Genomic DNA, 9,951 nt, shown 5'->3' on the forward strand with positions numbered 1-9,951 from the left:
GACCATAACATGATTCAAGACATCTTTTGAAAACCTTCTCAACTCGGCCTGAAAATGCATTTAACGCAATAAAAACTCAAAATGAGTGTCACGCCTAAACCAAAGGACCTATGCACAAATATCTACATTTATTTAGTTCCGGATGACCTCCTGAAGACTAAATGACCATTAATTTGACTATACAACTCATTACTATGAAGATACAATCAAAGTCAGAAAACGTACTCAGCTCGGCCTGAAAATGCATTGAAAGAGGTTCACAGAGGTTCAGGGAATCACTATCTTGACGTCACAAGGGAGTAGCTACCACTATCATAATAAATCTTCAGTCATTTCCATAATTGTATAACATATAATTTTAATGCTCTGAGAAGAGAACATTGAGGGACAAATGTTTATTACTCTCATTTAACCTTTTCTTGTTGCTTAAGATCTTAACAGCGATCTAAATATATTATCTTCATTTGTCGTTTTTAATCCGATCCATCCATTTTCAACAGCGCTTGTCCGCAGGTTTAGGGTAGAGATGAGGTCAATCCAAGCTGAATTTGGAGGCGTCATACACCAAGGACATAAACAAATCACACTGGTCGGTGACGGAATTGTAGTGTGATGTCTTGCCCAGTCCAAGACAAAATGATATTTATCTGTTCGTCTGACAGTGCAACAAAAAAGGCATGCAGTTTGACCTTAGCTGACCAATGATCTTCAATTCCCAGCCGCTGCCTCTGCCCAGCAATGTATTAGCAATTTTGCCCACACTAGAATAACTTGTAATTGCATAACACAAAATAACTGCAAAGCACTGGTTTGGATAAGACCGTGTCATGTTAGACCCACGAGAGCTGGTTGAGGGTCCCACAGCACAAGAATTCACCGGCTGACTGACCAAATAACTGTGTGGCACAGCGGGCGACTAATGTAGTGAAGGAATAATTCATTTTATGCTTTTGCTTATGTTAACCACGCTTTATTGCTCTTTATTCAGTGTGTAAGAATATAACAGACATGTTCTCTCAGTTCTTCATCTCAGGGAGTAACGCACATAACGGCAGTTCTTTATCTCAGTGAAAAAACACCAAGGGAGCGACGCACATAACGGCAGTTCTTCATCTCAGGGAGCGATGCACATAACGGCAGTTCTTTATCTCAGTGATCTCTTTATCTCATCCATGAAGTCCCTGAACGAAGTATGGTGGGTATTGGAGGACATAACAGATATCCTAGGTGAAATACTAGATCAGTTAGCAGCCAGTCCTGAATTGAAAGCTGTGGCGACCGTGGCCATGCAGAACAGAGTAGCATTGGACGCCCTGCATGCTGAAAATGGGGGAATGTGTGCAGCAGTAGGGATTGACCACTGCTGTACTTACATCCCCGATGAAACAGGTAATTGGACTCTAATCCGACACAAAGTAGCAGATTTGCGGAAATTCCTTCGGTCTCAGGAAGAACAGAATCCACAATGGACCTGGATGAATTGGCTTAATTCCGGATCCTGGACTCACATCCTGCAGAAAATAGTTCTTATTATTGGAGTGATATTATTGTTGGGTTGTGTTTTGCTATGTTGTGTTGTTCCCTTGTTCCGAAGCATGATCAACAGTGCCCTCGCACCTGCTTCAGGGATATTCCCAGTCCGAAGTCCCTCGTTTGATGTGGAAATGGATGTGAAAAGTGGGGCCTCGGCTCACCTGGTTGAAGGGGGTGACCCAGACCTACTCCCACCCGAATTGAGGGCCAGATTGCTGGCGGTGGGATGGTCAGGCCCGCAAGAAGGATGCGACGGACGATGTGGTGATCATTACTCATGAAGTTGATTATTTTTGCTGTACTGTGCTCTATCTTGCAGGTACCATGGTAACAATTTTCTAAGTTCCTTCCCCAGGATAACTGTGGTAATGATCTCTTCACAGAGATCAGAAGGGGGAATGAAGGAATAATTCATTTTATGCTTTTGCTTATGTTAACCACGCTTTATTGCTCTTTATTCAGTGTGTAAGAATATAACAGACATGTTCTCTCAGTTCTTCATCTCAGGGAGTAACGCACATAACGGCAGTTCTTTATCTCAGTGAAAAAACACCAAGGGAGCGACGCACATAACGGCAGTTCTTCATCTCAGGGAGCGATGCACATAACGGCAGTTCTTTATCTCAGTGAAAAACACCAAGGGAGTGACATAACGGCCGTCTGTGCGGGCCACTGCTGCACGGGCAGTTGCGGGAAAACACCAAGAAGACCGGACTCCAGAATACGTGGAAACACCAAGAAGACCGGACTCCAGAATACGTGGAAACACCAAGAAGTCCGGACTCCAGAATGCGTGGACCAATCAGCGTTAGTCTAGGCTCATGAATAAACAATGATCTGTTGTAATATATTCTGTCTGTCCTCCTGAGGGTGACGAGTCTGTCCAGTGGCGGTGCAGCTTGTCTAGACTGTTTGTTAGGGAACCTCAGGAACAGACGTCTGTATTAGATGACCTGTTAGGGAAAATCTGTGTGACTCCAAGCTACTGAATCCTGGTCATCACTCTACTGGTATGTGTTATTAGATGGTAGTGTAGCATCGTTGGTATTTGCTTCCTCCTCCAGGTCTTGAACACGCTAGAGAAAATGGTCCTGTGGAAAAAAAGGTAAAAAGACAGATTAGAATGAGATAACTAATATAATGTCTTACATTTTAAAAGGACAAGTTTCTACAGTAGTTATGAAACGACAAAAAAATTGATAATGAAATTAGTTGTCAACACTTCAATTTGTTGTTGCAACGCTAATAAACGTGTTGGTTTTGACATAACTCCACCAAAGTATATTCCATATCTGCATGTTTGCGTGCTGGACGTCTGGCCCTCACGTCGTTTCGAGAAGTGTTTTCTGTGAGGTGTTCTGCAATATACCTCCTACCCTACAATTCCCTTTCTTCAGCTCCACAATTAGAGCATGTTTGTTGTTCATCAAGTATCATGAGGCCTTCGTGAGTGGATTTGTCCCGAACAGTTCAGGGAGAGAAACTAGTAAACAATCTTAAATAGAAACAAAACGATGGTACAAGTTGGCTTCCCTGCCAGTTAGAAGTATGGGTATTTTCCAAGGCAAGTCTTTTTCCCCACACAGCTATCTTTAACTCTCACGTATCTTCAGAGACAGTCAGTCAGCACATATATTACAGTAATGTGCATGTTTCTTTTCTTTTGTTTATTTGTTTCGGGAGGAAAATGGAGTATCCAGAGAAAACGAACAAGGAGAACATTCAAACTCCACACAACTGGCCCTGAGCAGATTCAAAGCCAGAAACTTTCAAATGCGTGGCAAATAGTATTCCACTGTGCTGTCCAAGGATTAATGATAAATGAAAATATATTTTTCTTGATAAAAAAGCGACAAAGTGTTCATTCAAGGGACACAATTTCTACAGTGTATGACAAAGCATTGGACCGGTACTATACTCACCAACTGAAGAAACGCAGCGATGCGATAAAGCAGGGCGCGGCTGCGTAGGCTTCCGGAAGGCGGGTTCGCTGAGAGCTGGATCGGATTGGATATATTGTTTATCATATAGACTCTTATGAACACGTTAAAGTGTTGTTTGAGTTGTTTTAAGTGTATTTGAGCCTAGAATTCAAGCGGATATAATACAGTAACACGCCCCCAACTGTATGCCTACTTAGTGACAAGCATGGTCCTAGTGTCCGTTTAATTTTTACTGTATTACATCCTCCTTGAATTCTAGGCTCAAATACACTTAAAACAACTCAAACAACACTTTAACGTGCTCATAAGAGTCTATATAATAAATAATAAATAAAATGCCACCAGCATTTCAAGACAATATGTGTTTGATAAAAAGTATTACTTTTCATCTTCCCATAAAAAGTGAGGGAAGCCATTTTCTTACTTATTTTCTTACTTTTTCTAACCCCTACAAATTTGGTATCATTGGAAAGCACTGAATATCCCCTTTAGAGTAACAAAATTAGTTAATGCGATTGAATTGAATGCGGTGGGAGATATTTAGGTCCACAAATGTCCTCTATAGAGGACAAATTTGAACTACTGGTCGTCAGGAGGATATAATACAGTAATAATAAAAAATCGGACACTAGGACCGTGCTTGTCACTAAGCAGGCATACAGTTGGAGGCGTGTTTATGTGAACGTCTTTGGCGCAAATTTGTTATTGTTTAGATCCACTTGTTGGCAGTCGTGGAATAAAGACGTGTTTACAGGCAATCGCGTGTGCTCCTTTTGACTGCCCATATTGGTGACCCTGACGTTAAGATGTTTCGGATAACGGATGAAGAGGTGTCTTCCTCGACCACGTCGCGCCGACTCCCGCAACTTGCAGCCGCCGCATCTTCCGCGAGGCAATCGGAGTTCTGGTAGAGCGACGCGGCTTCGTGGTTTCAGCATGTGGAAGCACTTTTCCACCGACGGGGAATCCTCACGATGAGTCGAAATATTACATTGTCGTGGCGTCCCTCTACCAACAGACTACGCGTCGTGCAATGCAGCTCTTGCTGGGGCCTCCACAAGGTGGGAAATACGACGCGCTCAAACAGCTTCTGCTCAGGAGGTTCAGTTTGTCGGAGAGAGCAGACAGACTCCTTTCCCTTCCGGCCTGGGCGATGAGCACGGCAGTGGATTTGATGGACATGATGCTGTCGCTGTTTGGCTCGGATGAAGGCGAATTTCTTTTCCCGCGCGTTTTCCTACGCCAGCGAGCAGGCCCCGGTGCACGCGGTGTTGGCTAACTCGGTATGTCCGACGACCGGCAATTATCGGTGTTTGGCTGAAGAAGCGGATCGAGTTCTGCTGGCTACACGACAGTTCTCCGTGCAAAGTGCGACGGCCGATCCCCTCCTCGATGCGACACCAGGCGTTGACCCAGCGGCGCGAAAAGACAGTTTTTCCATCCGCGTTTTGGCGCTAAGGCTCGGCGTTGTCTTCCCCCCTGCAACTACGAGGCTCCGTGAAACGCCAGTGCCGGAGTTCAGTAGCAGCCGTGGACACAGTCGACAAAATCGAGCTGCTTTTCATCACAGACTCGTCATCAGGAAGACGTTTCCTGGTGGACAGCGGATCGCAGGTCAGTCTGCTCACACTAATCCGTTGGGTTGGCGTCGCCAAATCTTTGATTCAGTCCATTCCCTCTCACACCCTGGCGTTCGTGCATCTGTCAAGATGGTTGGGGCCAAGTTTGTCTGGCCTGGATTACGCGAGGACGTCAGAAGGTGGGGGGCTGCATACGTGGCGTGTCAGCTCGCCAAGGTCCACCTGCACACCAGGGCAATCCTTGAACCTTTTCCAATTCCAGCCAGGCGATTTGACCACGTCCACATGGACCTGGTAGGCCCCATCCCTCCGTTGCAGGATTTCACACATCTACTCACGATGGTAGATCGGACCACTAGGTGGCCGGAAGCAGTTCCCCTGTCCTCCACGACCTCGGTAGATATAGCTCGTGCTTTTTTGCCGTCCTGGGTCGCGCGTTTTGGCACACCATCAGATATCACCTCGGACAAGGGCCCCCAGTTTGTGTCGGAGCTCTGATCAGCCATGGCAGGGTCCTTGGGTGTGCAGGTACACCGCACTATGGCCTACCACCCACAGGCTAGCGGGTTGTGCGAACGTTTTCACCGGTCGCGAGAAGCTGCGTTGCGGGCTGCGCTTTTGGACGGTAAATGAGTCGACCACCTACCGTCGGTTTTGCTCGGGTTACGTTCGGGTTAATGCCGCCCCTGCTGAGTTGGTGCTTGGCCAGCCACTTTGTGTTCCCGGTGAATTTCTGCCAGAAGGTTCCGGCATGCCTTCCTTCCCCTTTTTGTCGGAGGGACCCCTGACTCCGACACCGGTTCACCATTTTGTTCCCAAAGTGTTCGTACCGTATGCGGTTCTGTCGGCCCGTTTTGTCTTTGTGTGCCATGATGCCCACCGCTCGCCCCTCCAGCCACCGTATGACGGTCCATTTAGGGTGCTCGAGCACGGTGATAAGAGTTTAGTGATTGATATGGGTGGGCGAAGGGAGTGTGTTTCGTTAGATCGGCTCAAACCAACTCATTTGGTTTCGGGCGATGTGCTGTTGCCAGCCCAGGTCCCTCGCTGTGGTCGTCCTCTGTCGCCCCCAGCCTCACTTCACAGCGTCTCGATGTTGAGTGTCGTTCTCCCACTCGTGTCTCACCTGTGCCTCCCACCTGACTAGTTTCGCCTGCGCCACCAGAGACGGACTGCATAGTCGTTGTGGCAGGCTAATAAACCCCCCTGTGAAGTTGTCATTTTGATTGTCCTTCTGGGTGTTCGGGGGAGGGGGGGCTGTGTGGCGGATACTAGGACTTTGCTTCTCACCCAGTAGTAGGGATGTGAATCTCAGCACTGAGGACGATTCGATACACATCTCGATGCACTACCAGCGATGCGATACTTAAACGGTACATGGAATTTTCTGGCGACACGATGCGATACGTTTCCCCGTCTTCACGATGTGATACGACGCGCTACACATTTAGTTCAAATCAATGCGATCCGATACGATACAGTGCAATTTGTTGTGTTATTGTGCAATTAAACATGATGCAAATACACAAAGAAAAAAAGTTTAAAAAAAGATGGAATTCAGTATGGTATTGCAAAAAGTAGACCACTTTATTCCTTATAAACAGTAGAACGTGCAAAACAACTTATTTAAGCCCTTTCACAATTGGGTTTTGTGCAAAGAAAATGTAAACAATTTGGCACCTGAGACTCACAGCTGTTGCTGTAGTGTAAACACAAACAGACTACTCACTGAGTGTCTTATATGAAATATCCATCTCCATAGGACAGAAAAAAAAAAAAACAATTGAAACAATGTGGCAGTCACAGCCTCAAAGCTGCTGTGTGTATTGTAGCGTACACAGACCACTCTTACTGAGTGTCAAAATGAAATGTCCAAAAGAGTAACGATGAGTAGAGTAACAGTGAGCTGCAAGGGGACCCCCAAAATAAGAGGCGATTTTTTTCTGATCCTGACCTGGTTTGCCAATAGTTTCTCCGGTGTCCAAAGAGGAACTGGACGGGGAGGCGGGAACCTTGTCGGTGATGCGGTGCCATCGTTTTAAGTGGTCTGCATATTTGTGGTGCTGCCGTTGTATGGCTTCGTAGTGCGACATTCTTTGCAATTACGGAGCTTTTATCAATCTTTCCGTCTTTCTTTTCGAAGCCGTAGTATTTCCAAACGTAAGATCTGAATGTTGCGGAAGCATTAAATACAGTAGTTTCCTCGCTGCTGCTTGCGCGAACTTACATAGTGTTTCGCTAGTTGTGTACTGTACTGTATGTGACGCACGGCTATCGTTCGTATTCAACACAAAACGCAAAACAATGATGGTGCATTCGTTGTGCCTAGGAAAGGGCAGATAGGTGACGTTTAACATGAATAAAACGCCGCTTGAATCTGATTTTACCGATACCCACCAATGCATCTTGATGAATCTCGATTTCACCCGTCAATCGCGTCGTACCCAGTGAATAAGCCGATGCACTCGCATCGCGCACGTGCGCATCGATGGTTCAATTAATATCGATTATTTTCCACACCCTTACCCAGCAGGCATACAGTAGGGGGCGTATTTTTGTGAATGTCTTTGCCGCAAATTTGTAATTGTTTAGATCCACTTGTTGGCAGGAGTGGAATAAAGATGTGTTTACAGTCAATCGTGTGGGTGCTCCTTTTTACTGCCACAATACAGCTGATTCATAAAGCAAATTTTAAGATTTCTTTACCGGCAATCTCAAATGATCCCACATTCATGAAAATATTCAATGTTTCATGCACTTCTGGTCTACGTAGTTCCTCTTCCATCATGCAAAGTGTCCTGACTTGTGTCCATAATTGTCCTGAATGCTATTCGTGTGCCTTCCCGGTGACGAAGTGGTTAGCACGTCGGCCTCACAGTGCAGAGGTACAGGGTTCGATTCCAGCTCCTGCCTTACTGTGTGCATGTTCTCCCCGTGCTTGTGTGGGTTTTCTCTGGGTACTCCCGTTTCCTCTCACATTCCAAAAACATGCGTGGTAGATTAATAGTCCCTCGATGTGAGTGTGAGCGCGGAGGGTTGTTCGTCTCTGTGTGCCCTGCGATTGGCTGGCAACCGATTCAGGGTGTCCCCTGCCTCCTGCCTGAAGACAGCTGGGATAGGCTCCAGCATGCCCCGTGACCCATGTGAGGATAAGTGGATCAGAAAATGGAAGAATGGATGTTAACAGTGGAGAATAAGAAGGTCACAACCTTCTGAATTGTAATTTTAAAAGAATACTTTCCAGAGAGTTGGGTGCGGAAAGCCGTACAGAGCCCGGGATGTCCACCGGTTCTTGTGTTCATTGCAAATAATTTACTATTTTGTAATATGATTTTTTTTCATATTATTTGTACATTATTCATTTAAAAATGTTATCTTTATTTTTGCTCCGTCCTCTTTGCCTCATTTGTTTTAAATGCATCATGTTTTTTGCCAATGTTCATGTGACATTTTATTGTTAAATACATTCACATTTATTACCATGAATACCACAAAAGATACCAATTTTCAGTACGTTGTACTGGATTTGATTCTCAGGAACTAGGAATCGGAACTGACCGGTTTAAATGTGAATGGTACTCATCATTACATGCCTCTATAGATCCGCACACGTTTGCTGTTGTCGATGGCATTTTAATTTTTATTTTTTCCCCCCCTCAGAAGTTTTGTCTGATTTGGGCTTCAGGGGGTCATCCCTGAAGCAACCAAGTCCTTTGGTTTAGGCGTGACACTCAATTTGAGTTTTATTGCTTTAAATGCATTTTCAGGCCGAGTTGAGCACGTTTTTTGACTTGAAATGTATCTTCATAGGAATGAGTTGTGTAGTCAAATTAATGCTCATTTAGGCTTCAGGAGATCAACCTGAACTAAATACACGTTGAAATGTGTGCATAAGTCCTTTGGTTTAGGTGTGGCACTCAATTTGAGTTTTTATTGCTTTAAATGCATTTTCAGGCCGAGCCGAGCACGTTTTTTGACTTTGAATGTAGCTTCATAGGAATGAGTTGTGTAGTCAAATTAATGCTCATTTACGCTTCAGGAGGTCAACCTGAACTAAATACATGTTGAAATGTGTGCATAAGTTCTTTGGTTTAGGCGTGACACTCAATTTGAGTTTTTATTGCTTTAAATGCACTTTCAGGCCGATTTGAGCACGTTTTTTGACTTTGAATGTATCTTCATAGGAATGAGGTGTGTAGTCAAATTAATGCTCATTTAGGCTTCAGGAGGTCAACCTGAACTAAATAGATGTTGAAATGTGTGCATGAGTCCTTTGGTTTAGGCGTGGCACTCAATTTGAGTTTTTATTGCTTTAAATGCATTTTCAGGCCGAGCCGAGCACGTTTTTTGACTTTGAATGTATCTTCATAGGAATGAGGTGTGTAGTCAAATTAATGCTCATTTACGCTTCAGGAGGTCAACCTGAACTAAATACATGTTGAAATGTGTGCATAAGTCCTTTGGTCTAGGCGTGACACTCATTATGAACCATTGATGAAAATAAGTTTTATTTTTAAAAAAGCCAAAAAATGTGAAAGGGACGAAACTACAAATGTCCTGTGTGTTTCACATAGAGTACACACAGGCCAGCGATCCCGCTCCCTCTCTATCTCTGTGACACACACGCTTCCGAGCGCGCCAGCAAGCAGCAAGCACACACACACACACACACAAACACACGCACACACACTCACACAAACGTACGCACAGACTAGCACGTATCGTAAACAACACTCCGACAATGATTTAGATCAAAGAAACACTCACACATGTACGGGCACACGCACACGCGCGCACACACATACACAAACTCATGAGAGGCACACACATCCGCACACGCTACGCATGTAAACAACATTTAGACAATGATTTAAGATCAAAGACTAACCCACATG

This window comes from Hippocampus zosterae, chromosome 1 (assembly GCF_025434085.1).
Source record: "Hippocampus zosterae strain Florida chromosome 1, ASM2543408v3, whole genome shotgun sequence".
NCBI classification, from domain to species: domain Eukaryota; kingdom Metazoa; phylum Chordata; class Actinopteri; order Syngnathiformes; family Syngnathidae; genus Hippocampus; species Hippocampus zosterae.